Raw genomic sequence first — 15,220 nt, 5'->3', positions numbered from 1 at the left:
GAAGGGAGCCGATTGGGATAGGGAGTTTCTTGGTGGGGATGAAGAAGTTGGAGGAGCAGAAGAAACTGAGGGGAATGGAGGTGCTTGGGGAGATGCATAATTTTGGGAAGGATGAAGTTGGGATAGGGAACAGTTTGGTGAGAGGGAGAAATTTGAGGAGAGTGAACATTTGGGGTGGGAGTGAAAAATTGGGAGAGTGAAGTTCTGTCGTGGGAGGGTTTGGGGGAAGAGAATGTTGGGGGTGAGAGAAACCAGGCGGGGTAGAATACTGAGTAGACAGAAGAATGGAGGGAGTTACTATAGGAACTGCTGGCATAGCAAACAACTGGCAGAATGCTACTGAGCTTCAGACTGTTCAGAGCTCAGTGGGACCATGGCTGCTCAAGCTACATGTTTCCGACTACTTCTGCTGCTCAGTTTCGCAAATACCTTCTCAAAAATAGGTAAATATATGAAACTGAATTTTCAGAGACTTGTGGAATAACTAGGGAGAGGCTAAAATTTGGGACAGGGAGAATTTGGGAGGGGGAGCAAAATGGGAGAGGAGGATGTGTGGTGGGTATGAAGAAGTTGGAGTAGAGGGAGACACTGGGAGGGAGGGAGAATTTTGGGGTAGAGGGAGAAATTTGGTCTTGAAGGAGATGTTGTGAGAGAGAGAATTTAGGGGCAGGGAGGATTTTGGGGAAGAAGGAGAAGTTTGGTGTAGGGAGATTTTGTCAGTGAGAGAGAAGCTGGGGGAAGGAAGAGTTTGAGTAAAGGGAAGAATGGACAGAGTTACTGTAGTAACCGTTGGCAAAGTCAAAAACTGCTGCACTTCTGCTGAGCTTCAGACTGTTCAGAGCTCAGTGGGAACATGGCTGCTCAAGCCATGTATTTCCTGCTATTTCACCCTCTTTCCTTCACAAATACCTTCTCAAGACTATGTAGATACACGGATCTGAAGCTCCAGATGTCTGTAGAATAAGAAAGGAGAGGGAGAAGATTGGGAGAGAGAAATGTTTGGTGTGGAGGGAGAAGTTGGGGGAGAGGGAGCATTAGGGGGAAGGAGATATTTGGGAGAGGCAGAAGTTCTGGAGGGAGGGAAAAGTGGTGGGAGAGGGACTATTTGGCCAAAGGGAGAAGTGTAGGGAGGGAGAATTTGGTGGACAGGCAATATGGGGGGGGAGTGAGTAATAGAGGGGAGAACTTTGGGGAGAGGGAGAAGTTTGGGGTCAGGGGAATTTGAAGAGAGCAAGTAGTTGAGAGGTAGGAAGAAGTTGGAGGAGGGAGAAGTTTGCTGAGGAGGGAGAAGTTTGGGGAAAAGTAGAAAATGTAGAGAGGGAGAACTTTGGGGAGAGGGAGTTTAGGGGAAGGAGAATATGGGGGGAGAGAGAAGCTGGGGGAGGAAGAAGTTTGATTAGAGGGAAGAAAGGACGGAATTACTATAGTGCCTGTTGGCAAAGCCAAAAACATCCAGGCTCCTATTGAGCTTCAGACTGTTCCAAGCTCAGTGGGAACATGTGTGTTGAAGCCATGTATTTCCTGCTATTTCTCCCTCTCCCCTTCACAAATATCTTCTCCAAAATAGGTAGATACACAGATTGGAAGTTCCAGAAATCTGTAGAATAACAAAGGACAGGGAGAAGATTGGGAGAGGGAGACATTTGATGGAGGGGGTGAAAATGGGGGATACGGAGAATATGGGGTAGAGAGAATATTGAGGAAGGGGGGAGAAGTTGGGTGTTAAGGGATAAGTTGGGGGAGAGGGTGAATTTGGGTGGAAGGGAGGATTTGGGGGGAGAAGGAGAAGTTTGGGGCAGGTTGATTTTGGCAGTTAGGGAGAAGTTGGGGGAAGGAGGAGTTTGAGTAGAGGGAAGAATGGAGGGAGTTACTATAGCAACAGTTGGCAAAGCCAAAATGTGCCAGATTTCTACTCAGCTTCAGCCTGTTCAGCGCTCAGTGGGAACATGGCTGCTGAAGCCATGTATTTCATGGTATTTCTGATTCTCTCATTCCCAAGTACCTTCTCAAACATAGGTAGATTCATGGAACTGAAGTTCCAGATACAAGCAGAAAAGCAAGGGAGAGGCAAAAAATTGGTAGAGGGAGAATCTGGACGAAGAAGAACATGGGAAGAGGGAGATGTTTGGTGGGGATGGAGAAGTTGGGGGACAGACAGAAGCTTGAGGACAGGGGAGAATTTTGGGGTGGAAGACATTTAGGAGAAGGAGAAGTTATGCGGGAAGGGAAAATTTGGGGGGACTAAAAATATGGATGGTGAGGGAGAAGGTGGGGTCAAGGGAGAAATTTTGGGGAGGGAGGATTTGGGGGGAGAGAAAGTTGAGGGAAGGAGAAGTGAGGGGCTGAAGAAGTTGAGTACAGGGCAGAACGGAGGGATTGATGATAGTAACTGTTGGCAAAAACACACAACTGACAGAATTCTACTGAGCTTCAGACTGTTCAGAGCTCAGTGGGACCAGGGATGCTCAAGCCATGTATTACCTTCTATTTCTGCTTCCCTCCCTCCCTCCCTCCCAAGAAACTTCTCAAAAATAGGTGGATAAATGGATCTGAAGTAACATATACCTGTAGAATAACAGAGGAAAGGGAGAAGATTGGGAGAGGGAAGAGTTTGGTGGGGAGGGAGTAGGTGAGAGAACTAGAAAAATTGTGGGAGAGGGAGAATTTCGTGGAGAAATATTTCATGGGGGGAGAGAGAGCAGTGGGGCTGGAGGGAGACGTTTGAGCGCAGGGAAGAATGGAGTCAAGTGTAGTATAAGAAAATTTTGGGAGAAGGAGAATTTGGTGAAGGGAGCCGATTGGGATAGGGAGTTTCTTGGTGGGGATGAAGAAGTTGGAGGAGCAGAAGAAACTGAGGGGAATGGAGGTGCTTGGGGAGATGCATAATTTTGGGGAAGGATGAAGTTGGGATAGGGAACAGTTTGGTGAGAGGGAGAAATTTGAGGAGAGTGAACATTTGGGGTGGGAGTGAAAAATTGGGAGAGTGAAGTTCTGTCGTGGGAGGGTTTGGGGGAAGAGAATGTTGGGGGTGAGAGAAACCAGGCGGGGTAGAATACTGAGTAGACAGAAGAATGGAGGGAGTTACTATAGGAACTGCTGGCATAGCAAACAACTGGCAGAATGCTACTGAGCTTCAGACTGTTCAGAGCTCAGTGGGACCATGGCTGCTCAAGCTACATGTTTCCGACTACTTCTGCTGCTCAGTTTCGCAAATACCTTCTCAAAAATAGGTAAATATATGAAACTGAATTTTCAGAGACTTGTGGAATAACTAGGGAGAGGCTAAAATTTGGGACAGAGAGAATTTGGGAGGGGGAGCAAAATGGGAGAGGAGGATGTGTGGTGGGTATGAAGAATTTGGAGTAGAGGGAGACACTGGGAGGGAGGGAGAATTTTGGGGTAGAGGGAGAAATTTGGTCTTGAAGGAGATGTTGTGAGAGAGAGAATTTGGGGGGAGGGAGGATTTTGGGGAAGAAGGAGAAGTTTGGTGTAGGGAGATTTTGTCAGTGAGAGAGAAGCTGGGGGAAGGAAGAGTTTGAGTAAAGGGAAGAATGGACAGAGTTACTGTAGTAACCGTTGGCAAAGTCAAAACCTGCTGCACTTCTGCTGAGCTTCAGACTGTTCAGAGCTCAGTGGGAACATGGCTGCTCAAGCCATGTATTTCCTGCTATTTCACCCTCTTTCCTTCACAAATACCTTCTCAAGACTATGTAGATACACGGATCTGAAGCTCCAGATGTCTGTAGAATAAGAAAGGAGAGGGAGAAGATTGGGAGAGAGAAATGTTTGGTGTGGAGGGAGAAGTTGGGGGAGAGGGAGCATTAGGGGGAAGGAGATATTTGGGAGAGGCAGAAGTTCTGGAGGGAGGGAAAAGTGGTGGGAGAGGGACTATTTGGCCAAAGGGAGAAGTGTAGGGAGGGAGCATTTGGTGGACAGGCAATATGGGGGGGAGGGAGTAATAGATGGGAGAACTTTCGGGAGAGGGAGAAGTTTGGGGTCAGGGGAATTTGAAGAGAGCAAGTAGTTGAGAGGTAGGAAGAAGTTGGAGGAGGGAGAAGTTTGCTGAGGAGGGAGAAGTTTGGGGAAAAGTAGAAAATGTAGAGAGGGAGAACTTTGGGGAGAGGGAGTTTAGGGGAAGGAGAATATGGGGGGAGAGAGAAGCTGGGGGAGGAAGAAGTTTGATTAGAGGGAAGAAAGGATGGAATTACTATAGTGCCTGTTGGCAAAGCCAAAAACATCCAGGCTCCTATTGAGCTTCAGACTGTTCCAAGCTCAGTGGGAACATGTCTGTTGAAGCCATGTATTTCCTGCTATTTCTCCCTCTCCCCTTCACAAATATCTTCTCCAAAATAGGTAGATACACAGATTGGAAGTTCCAGAAATCTGTAGAATAACAAAGGACAGGGAGAAGATTGGGAGAGGGAGACATTTGATGGAGGGGGTGAAAATGGGGGATATGGAGAATATGGGGGTAGAGAGAATATTGAGGAAGAGGGAGAAGTTGGGTGTTAAGGGATAAGTTGGGGGAGAGGGTGAATTTGGTTGGAGGGAGGATTTGGGAGGAGAAGGAGAAGTTTGGGGCAGGTTGATTTTGGCAGTTAGGGAGAAGTTGGGGGAAGGAGGAGTTTGAGTAGAGGGAAGAATGCAAGGAGTTACTATAGCAACAGTTGGCAAAGCCAAAATGTGCCAGATTTCTACTCAGCTTCAGACTGTTCAGAGGGAGACATTGGGAGGGCGGGAGAAATTTGGGGGAGAGGGAGAGGCTTGGGGAGGTGAAGAATTTGGGGGGAGGAAAAACTTTTGAGAGGGCAAAGTTTGGTGGGGAGTAAGAAGTTGGAGGAGCAGAAGAAATTAGAGGAGAGCAAGAAGATTGGGGGATGGATAATTTTGGGGAAGGATGAAGTTGGGAGAGGGAACAGTTTGGTGAGAGGGAGAAATTTGGGGAGAGTGAAGATTTGGGGTGGGAATGAAAAAATGAGAGAGAGGAGTTTCATTTTGGCAGGGTTTGGGGAAGAGAATGGGGTGGGAGAAATCAGGTGCGGTAGAGTATTGTGTAGAGAGAACAATGGAGGCAGTTAGTATAGGAACTCTTGGCAACTGGCAGAATGCTACTGAGCTTCAGACTGTTCAGAGGTCAGTAGGACTCTGGCTGCTGCAGCCATGGATTTGGGACAATTTCTGCTTCTCACCTTCCCAAATACCTTCTCAAAAATGGGTAAATTTATAAAACTGAATTTTCCAAGGCTTGTAGAATAATTCGCGAGAAGCTAAAATTTGAAACAGGGAGAATTTGGGGAAGGGAGTAAATTGGGAGAGGAAGATGTTTGGTAGGGATGAAGAAGGTGGAGTAGAGGTAGACATTGGGAGGGAGGGAGAATTTTGGGGTGGAGGGAGGAAGAATTTTGGGGCGGAGGGAGGAAGAATTTTGGGGCAGAGGGAGAGGCTTGGGAAGATGGAGAATTTAGGGGGAGGAAAAATTTTTTGGGAAGGAAAAATTTGTTGGGGAGGGAGAAGTTTAGGAAGAGTGACAATTTGGAGTGGGATGGAAAAATTGAGAGGGAGAAATTTTGAGGTGGGAGTATTTGGGGACAGAGAGAAAATGGTTCTGGGAGAATATTGAGTACAGAAATGAATGGAGGGAGTTAGTATAATACCTATTGGCAAGGTAAACAACTGTCAGAATTCTACTGAGCTTCAGAGTGTTCATAGCTCACTGGGAACATGGCTGCTGAAGCCATGTATTTACTGTTATTTCTGCTTTTCTCCTTCACAAATACCTTCTCAAAAATAGGTAGATATCTGGAAGTGAATTTCCAGATACGTGTGGAATAACAAAAGAGAGAGAGAATATTTGGAGAGGGAAAGGTTTGGTGAGGACAGTGGGTAGAGATAATTTGTGCAGGACAGAGAATTTTGGGAGAGGTGGAGAAGTTTGGTCCAGGGAGATTTTGGAGTGGAGAGAGACGTTGTGGGGTGGGAGATTTTGAGGGAGGGAGAAGATTGAGTAGAGGGACGAATGAAGACAGTTGCTACAGTAACTGTTGGCAAATCAAACAACTGGCAGAATTTTACTGAGCTTCAGACTGTTCAGAGGTCAGTGGGATCATGGCTGCTGAAGTCTTGTATTTCCTGCTATTTGTGCTTCTCTCCTTCCCAAGCACCTTCTCAAAAATAGGTAGATATATGGAACTGAAGTTCCAAATACCCGTAGAAAAGCAAAGGAGAGGGAACAATTTGGTAGAGGGAGAATTTGGGTGAAGAAGAAGATTGGGAGACTGAAATGTTTGGTGAGGATAGAGAAGGTGGGGGAGAAATAGAAGTTTGGGAAGGGGGAGCATTTTGGGGTGGAAGAAGTTTGGTAAAGCAGAAGTTAGGTGGGAAGGCAAAAATTCGGGGAGATGGAAATATGATTTGTAAGGGAGAAGGCTGGGTAAAGGAGAAATTTTGGGGAGGGAGGATTTGTGGGAAGAGAGAAGTTGAAGGAGGGAGCAGTTGGGGGCTGGAGCACTTTGAATGTCGGCAAGAATGGAGGGAGTTATTATAGTAACTGTTGGCAAAACACAGAACTGGCAGAATTCTAGTGAGCTTCAGACTGTTCAAAGTTCAGTGGGACCATGACTGCTCAAGCCATGTATTACCTGCTATTTCTGCTTCTTTCCCTCCCAAGTAACTTCTCAAAAATAGGTAGATACACGGATCTGAAGCACCATATACCTGTAGAGTAACAGAGGAGAGGGAGAAGATTGGGAGAGGGAAAAGTTTGGTGGAGAGGGAGTAGGTCAGAGAAGTAGAAAAATTGCAGGAGAGGGAGAATTTCGTAGAGAAAGAAATTGGGGGAAAGGAGCAGTGCGGGTGGAGACGTTTGAGTGCAGGGAAGAATGGAGGGAATTCCTAAATTATATTATAGGAAAAATTTGGGAGGAGAATTTAGTGGAGGGAGCACATTGGGAGAGGGAGTTGCTTGGTGGGGATGGAGAAGTTGGAGGAGAGGGAGAAATTAGGGGGAGGAAGAAGCTTCGGTAGATGCATAAATTTGGGGAAGGATGAATTTGGGAGAGGGATCAATAGAAGTTTGAGGAGTGTGAACATTTGGGGTGGGAGTGAAAAATTGAGAGAGAGAAGTTTCGTTGTGAGAGGGTTTGGGGGAAGAGAATGTTGGGGTGGGCGAAATCAAGCAGGGTAGAATATTGTGTAGAGGAAAGAATGGAGGGAGTTTCTATAGGAACTGTTGGCAAAGCAAACAACTGGCAGAATTCTACTGAGCTTCAGACTGTTCAGAGCTCAGTGGGACCATGGCTTGTCATGCCATGTATTTCCTCCTATTGCTGCTTCTCAGCTTCCCAAATGCTTTCTCAAAAATAGGTAGATATATGTAGAACTTAATTTTCAGATACTTGTAGAATAACTAGGAAGAGGGTAAAATTTGGGAGAGGGAGAATTTGGGGGAGGAAACAAATTGAGAGAAGAAGATGTTTGGTGGGGATGAAGTTGGAGTAGAGGGAGACATTGGGACGGTGGGAGGAGTTTGGGGAAGAGGGAGAGGCTTGGGGAGGTGGAGAATTTTGGGGAGGAAAAATTTTGTGAGAGAGAAAAGTTTGGTGGGGAGGGAAAACTTTGGGGAGAGTGAATATTTGGGGTGGAATAGAAAAATGGGGAGGGAGAAGTTTTGGGGTGGGATTATTGAGGACAGAGAGATGGTGGTGGTGGTAGGAATCAGGGGCGGGTGAATATTGAATATAGAGAATAATGGAAGGAGTTACTATAGTAACTGTTGGCAAAGTAAACAACTGGCCGAATTCTAATGAGCTTCAGAATGTTCTGAGCTAAGTGGGAACATGGCTGCTGAAGCCATGTATTTCCTGCTATTTCTGCTTCTCTCTCTCCCAAGTACCTTCTCAAATATAGGTAGATACATGGATCTGAAGGTCCAGATACCAGTAGAATACCAAGGGAGAGGGAGAAGAGGGAAAAACAAAGTCTGAGGTGGAGGGAGGTCAGAAGACAGGGAAAATTTCTGTGAAGTGAGAAGTTTGGGAGAGGCGGAAGTTTTGTGGGGAGTGAGAAGTTGGGGGAGAGGAATTTTTTGGGCAGAGTGAGAAGTTTGGGGATGGAGAATTTGGGAGAGAGGGCAGTGGGGGGGAGAATTTGTGTATAGGGAAGAATGAAGAGAGTTACTATAGTAACCATTGGCAAAGGAAACAGCTGGTAGAATTCTACTGAACTTGAGACTGTTCAGAGCTCAGTGGGACCATGGCTGCTCAAGCCATGTATTTCCTGCTATTGCTGCTTCTTTCCTTCCCAAATATCTTCTCAAAAATAGTTATATATTGAGAACTGATGTTCCAGATACCTGTAGAATAACAAGGGTGAGGAACAAGATTGGGACAGGGATAATATGGTGTGGAGGGACAAGGTCATGGGACAGGGAAAATTTCAGGGCAGGGAGAAGTTTGGGAGAGGCATAAGTTTTGTGGGGAGGGAAAAGTTGGCAGAGAGGTATTATTTAGGCAGGGGGAGAAGTTTGGGGATGGAGAATTTGGGGTAGGGAGCAGTGGGGGGGGGGAGAATTTTGAGTACAGGGATGAATGGTGGGAGTTACTATAGTAACTGTTGGCAAAGAAAACTACTGCCAGACTTCTACGGAGCTTCAGACTCTTCAGAGCTGTGTGACTATGGCTGCTCAAGTCATGTATTTCCTCCTATTTCTGCCTCTCTCCTTCACAAATACCTCTTAAAAATCTGTAGAACAACTAGTGAGAGGGAGAAGTTTGGGAGCGGGAGAAGTTAGGTTCAGAGGTAGAAGTTGGGGAGAGGGTGAATTTGCGGGAAGAGAGAAGCTTAGGGAGGAGGAAGAAGTTGGGAAAAGGCAGACATTAGGGGGAGGGAGAAGTTGGAGGGAGGGAGAAATTTGAGGAGAGAAGTGGGTGAGGGAGAATTTGAGGGGAGAAAAGTTTGGAGGAAGGAAAATTTGGGGGGAGGAAGAGGTTTGGGTGTGGGAGAAGTTGGGAAGAGGGAGAAATTGGAGGAAGAGGGAGATGTTGGGAAGAGTGAGAAGTTGGAGCAGAGGGAGAATTTGGGGGAGAGGGAGAATTTGGGGGAGAAGGATAATGAACCCAGAGTGCTGGGGGGGTTGAGTTCTTATTTTTTTTAAACATTTTAACTTTCTTAACTTCCAGTTTCAAATTCTTTTCCCCCCTCTGCCCCTCTTCCACCCATTGAGAAGGTAAGAAATACTATCCCCATTTTACATATGAAATCATACAGTTCGTAATTGGGTATTAACCATATTAAAAAAAAAAACCAAGAAAAATATTGTGAAAAAATATGCCTAAATTTGTACTGTGAGTAGTTTGGCTCTGTTTCTGGAGGGAGATAACATGTTTCCTCATGAGTCCTTCAAAACTATCCTGGATCACAGTATTGATTGGAGTAGCCAAGTCTTTAACATTTGATTATTATAAAAATACTACTCTTACTGTGTAGATTCTCCTTCTGCATCTGCTTTCTTCACTCTAGAGCAGCTCCTATAAGTCTTTCCTAGTTTTTTTGATGCCATCATCTTCATCATTTCTGATAGCACAATAGTATTTTATTACATTCATATACTACAACTTGTTCAGCCATTTCCCAGTTGATGGGCATCCCCTCGATTTCCAATTCTTGGCCACCACAAAGGGAGCTGCTAGAAATATTTTTGTACAAATAAGTCCTTTTCCCTTTCCTTTGATCTTGGGGGTAGCAGAATTGCATGGTCAAAGGGTATTTACAGTTTTACAGCCCTTTGAACAGAGTGATAGTTCTTAGAGGGAACCATTAAAGCATTGCAAAGATCTGGGAAGCAGTTTTGGGGTACAAACTGGGCCAATAAGTTTTCTAACCCTTGAGATGACCATTAAATAGTGCCCCATATTAATGAAATGGTCCAAAAGCCATTACCAGGTTTAAGTGGTATTGAAAAAAAACACCAGCATTCAGAACCATCTGAACTTGGACCTTGGACCCCGCCCTTCCCAGCTCTGGGCATCAGTTAACTCAGTTGTAAAATAAAGGGACTGCTCTGTTCACTATGTTACAGTTTCTAGAACAAGAGCACCAGGAACATAAGGCCAAATTGTGGGATCAACTTTGTAGGTTAACTTTCACTTTTAAAAATATAATATTAATAGTTAGCACATTTACATATCATTTTAAGATTTGTAAAAGCCCTTTACAAATATTTCTTTTATCCTCACCACAACTTTGAGAGGTAGGTATAATTTTATTATCCCCATTTTAGAGATGAGGAAACTGAGGCAAATAGGTTAAATGACTTGCCCAGGGTCACACAGCTAAGTAAATATCTGAAGTGGAATATGTACTCAGATCTTCTTGACTCCAGGCCCAGCACTCATTCATTGCTGCTACCACTTAGCTGCAAGCTTGTCAGGTAGGTCTTATAATTTCCATTTTACAGACGAGGAAATCAAGTCTTAGAGAAGTGATTTGATTTGCTCAGGGTCACACAGCTAGGAAGTATCCGATGTATTCAAACACAGTTTTCTCTGAGTCCAGCTCCAGCCATGGAATCACTCTACTATGCAAACTCTAAGAAAAAAAATGTTTGTAACTCAATACATTCTCTGTTATTGCATTCCTTTGACAGAAGCTGATTTTCCTGACCAATACAGTACCAAATTAGATCATCTCGAGATAAATGTCCTAATTGGTATTATCTATATTCTTCTTTTGGCCACCATGCTACTGATATCTTGTTTCTGCTTCCTCCAGTGGAAAATCAGGAGATCCAGACTCATCAAAAAAAAGGTGTAAACTTTGTTTTACATATAGGCTGCCCACTTTGCCAGACTATTTGCTTTCATAATGGGTAGCTCAGTACTCAGAGGGGATGAGAAACCTCTTGGAATGGGAATCCCAACTTCCAGAAGTACAATAATTCTTAGTTTTCTGTGGATCCTTGAAAGCCAATTGACCCTACAGCACCCAGTGGGATCGTCCACTATTGACAGCCCTATAACCAAGGTCAGGTATAGGAGGAAGGGGAGGGGGAGCACGTAAATGCAGGTGCATCTGTATCTCTCTGAATTTAGAAGTCAGTCAGGAAGGCCATTTGGGTTTTCTGTCCTTGAATTGGTTATTTGTCCTGATTAGGAACATACCATGGACCTGATTGTAGGTACTCAGTCTAGATTTTGATAATGAGGAAGAAGAGTAGGTCACATATAAGTATTGCTTTAGGTTTACAGAACACTTCCCATACATTCTCTCTGCCCACTAAATGATATCCTCAGCACAAAGTGGAGCATCCAAATGTTTAGCAACTTATCAAGAGGCATCAAAGCAGGACTTTAAGCAAGAGAGGAGATTGAACAAAAGGTGGCATGGAGTCAGAGCAAAGGCATGTAGATGGGAGATGAGAGGAAGAAAATCGGGGACAAAAAGTGATTCCAATTAGCTGGAAGCCCCAAGAGAAACCTTAGTTTCCTCATGTGTAAAGTGAAGACGGAACAATTTGTGTAAGCTGTTTCGGCCTTTCTTTGTATTTCGAGTGATTAGCCCCATGTTTAGCACACAGTAAATGCTTAATAAATACTTGTTAACAAGGTGGCTGTTGAGAAAAAGAGTACTTTGCCAAGTGCTGTGTCTCCTGCATCACCTGAGTGAGGTGACTTCAAAGATATCTCTGCATTTAGATAAACATACACCTTTATCCAATATGTAGCTTTTTTTGGTCAGCTCATCAGGACGAGTTGCAGTAAAGCATCCTTAGGGAACAAAGCTGATGAAGTGGTTTTAACAGGAAAAAGTTCAAGGAAATGAAAAGTCACACCATAAAAGGATCTAAAATATGTATGTGTCATTTGGGAGAATTTGATGGCATCTCACTGCACTTAATTTTATTAATAGAGAAGAATAGTCTAAAGCTAAGACCAATAGCCAATATTTCTCTAGTGCCTTAAAGGTTTTGTTGTTTTGTCGATTAGTTGTGTCTAATGCTTTGTGATCCCATTTGGGGTTCTCTTGGCAAAGACACTACAGTGGTTTCCCATTTCTTTTTCATTTCATAGATGAGGAAGTTGAGGCAAACGGGGTTAAGTGACTTGTCCAGGGTCACATAGCTAGTAAGGGTCTGAGGCCTGATTTGAACTCAGGTCCTCCTGACTCCAAGCCAGGCACTCTATCCACTTTGCCACCTAGTTGTTCTGCCTTGAGGTTTGCAAAGTGTTTTACATTCATGATTTCCTTTAAGCCCCAACGACTTTAGGAAGTAGGTAGGTACAGCATGTACTGTAAACCAGCTTGCCCCACCCCCTTTCTAACCAGCTTGAGCTGCCCCCTCTCCTGAGAAAGGCCTAAAACCTGGATTGGCCAATCAGGAGAAAGAGCTTAGCTACTATAATGCTTTGCATCCACTCTGAGTGAACCCAAAATGCCCCTTTCTGTGTCAGCAACTACAAGGCCAGATAAAGCTGACCAGGAGCATTCTTCTCTTTATGAACAATAAGGACCAGGTACCTTGAACCGGACACTATCTTGAATAATGGCATTTCTTTTATCTTGTTATTTTATGAACACTGTCTATGTTATGTCCTGTTATGACATTCATGTTTTATGCCCATGTTTATGGCTGACACATATGGAGACTATAATTTTGGCTGACAGACTTTCTGAGTGAGGAGGGACGGGGGGGGATTGCTCCAAGGATATAAAGTCCTCTTCAACTGTCCTTTCTTTGAGTTCATTTTCTAAGACTCCTGTGTATAGACCCATACACGACGCTTACTTTGAGAGAAATAAACAGGCACATGCAGCCTAATTTTGTTTATCTTTCTTAGAATGAACTCAGTAAGGTTGACAGTATATATGCTTCATTTTATAAATGAAGAAAGTGAAGGTCTGAGTGGTGAGATATCTTGCTCAGGGACACTCAGCTAATCTGGGTCAAAGGGAATTTGAACTCTGATTTCAAGCTACATTCCTCCTGCTCCTACTGCCTTCTAAGCTACTACTACTCCCTTTGATTTGTCAACAATCCCAATTTTTGGTCTTATGAAAGTGGTAGCAATATTATTTGTGTTAGTCATTACCCTGCCTCTTTTATCCCTCAAAGTCAGATCCCAAATTACTTCTGTCTTTACAGAGCCAAGAAGAATGTGTTTCGGTTATTGTTTGCCCGGAGTTGCCCGACTCCCACAAGAAAACGGTTCGTTCGCTGGTTCAAGGGACACGATACCAGGGAGGATATTATCATCATTAGCCTGCTTCATTCTGAGTGCATAATAATAAATCCATCCTCACCCACTCCTATTACACCTACTTCAGGCAACCAACATTCTGTCCTAACGTTCCAAAATTCTACCTTACAGTTTAAAGAAACATCCCACAAACATATGTCCCATCTTATCAATATCACTGATGGCCCCAGGCAAAAATCTTGTTGCACTTTACCCCTTGATAACACCTTAGGTTCCCTGACCAAGCAGTGAAAGCAACAGCAGACATCAGAGACTCAAAGATTACCATCTATTGTTCTTTGGACAAAGATCCCCAGTAGACTTTAAACTTTCACTGTAAGTCAGCATAGCATGATAAAAGTGCACATTACAATAACTGCCTATGTTGTCTTTTTAAAAAATATTTTACTTTTTAAGGTTTTTTTGAATGAGTGAGCAAATGAAAGAAAAAAAATATTAGTCTCTTTCTGTGTGCCAAGTGCTATGATGAATGCTGTGAGTACAGACAAGCAAGATAGTCCCTTATCTCATCTAATGGAGAAGACAAGATATGAGAGGTTTCAGCTCAGGGTCCTTAGGGTACAGCAGCAAAGGAGATGGAAATGCTTCTTCTATAGCATCATTTCCATTGACAAAACCATATCTGTTTCTGACATAAAGCCATATGACAATACCAAAGACTCTGGCTTTGGTTCCCAAAGAGAGGGGAGTGGTAGCATGCGCAGAGGCAGATGGCAAGTGACATTTCCACAAAGGTTGCTCCCCTGAAGAATGGCTCAGGTGTCTGGGCTGCAAGGGCTGCTGGTCTAGGGGTACTGTTCTTCCAAGGCTCTTGGGCTTACTCATCAGTAGCACCTGCTGAAGGTGGCAGCAGTGATGGTAGGCCCCTTTTTCACAGAGAATGCTTCTTTGAAAAATGGTTGCTCATGACTAATGTGAAAATGTGATTAATAAGAATGTATGTGTAGAACCCATATAAGATTACATGCCATCTCAGGGAGGGAAGGAAGAGGGAGAGAAAATCTAAGACTTATGGAAGTGATTGTAGAAAACTGAAAACAAATAAATTAAGAAAAAAAGAAAAATGGTTGCTGAGAGGAGGGGATAGAAGTAAGGTATGTATGTGTGTGTGTGTATGTGGGGGGGAGGTAGGCAGGAGAGCGCAGCTATTACACATCACATATATTGAACCAGCACAGTCATTTCAAATATGTCCCCATCCCTGTGCGCCTTCCTTTGTAATGAAAATAGTTAATCAAAATCAATACTGCACCTGTATGACATTATATAAGGTACTCTTCCTTATTTATTTTAACAACAAGCATTTGAAAGGGCTTATTACCTGCCAAGCACTGTACTGTGTCCCACCTCAAGGATAGTCCTTACAATTAGGGTTATACATTTAAAAGCTGGAAGTCCAAACCCTTTCCCTCATTTTATAGATAGATAGGGAAAGTGAGGCCCAGAGAGGTTAAGTAACTTGCCCAAGGTACCACAAGTTGAAGTGGAAAAACTGGCATAAGAACCTAGGTATCCCAGGTCCTTGGTTCCAGATGCAGTACCACAGCAGGCTTAAACAATTTCATTTTATTGGGGAGGTATTTTGTTTACTCTATTTACATGTAATCCTTTCCATGGACACTCCCCAAAGTTACTCTCCCATTTGAGGTGTAGGATTCCCAGAGGGGAGGTGACTATTACCACTCCTTGGAGTTGGAGGGATAATCCTGAGGGGTGTCTAGCACTCTCTCTCATCTATTCCACTGTTGTGCTCCTTATAAACAATTAGTCATTTGACTCAACTTTTAGAACAGGCATTTACTCAGATAGTACAAAACATTCCCCCTCAAAACCTGGAGTTCACTTTTCCACAAATACATATGATATCCATGAGGAGGGTGAGCTCCAACATAGAATATAATAGCAGTGAGGCATATGTTATTGAAAAGACATGTGGCGGAGGTAACACAGCTCCTGCCCTGGAAATC

The 15,220-nt window shown here is 43.9% G+C and overlaps 1 long non-coding RNA gene across 1 annotated transcript; it reads left to right on the top strand.

The window, feature by feature from the left end:
* Positions 1–2,999: 2,999 nt before the first annotated feature.
* LOC140515297 (uncharacterized) lies at positions 3,000–13,603 on the top strand. The gene is made up of 3 exons (XR_011970933.1): positions 3,000–3,230; positions 10,643–10,803; positions 13,139–13,603. It is a non-coding gene; the product is annotated as an uncharacterized lncRNA (long non-coding RNA).
* The last annotated feature ends 1,617 nt before the right edge of the window (positions 13,604–15,220 follow it).

This window comes from Notamacropus eugenii, chromosome X, assembly GCF_028372415.1.
Source record: "Notamacropus eugenii isolate mMacEug1 chromosome X, mMacEug1.pri_v2, whole genome shotgun sequence".
In the NCBI taxonomy this organism is placed as follows: domain Eukaryota; kingdom Metazoa; phylum Chordata; class Mammalia; order Diprotodontia; family Macropodidae; genus Notamacropus; species Notamacropus eugenii.
This window is presented reverse-complemented; position numbering and strand designations above follow the sequence as displayed.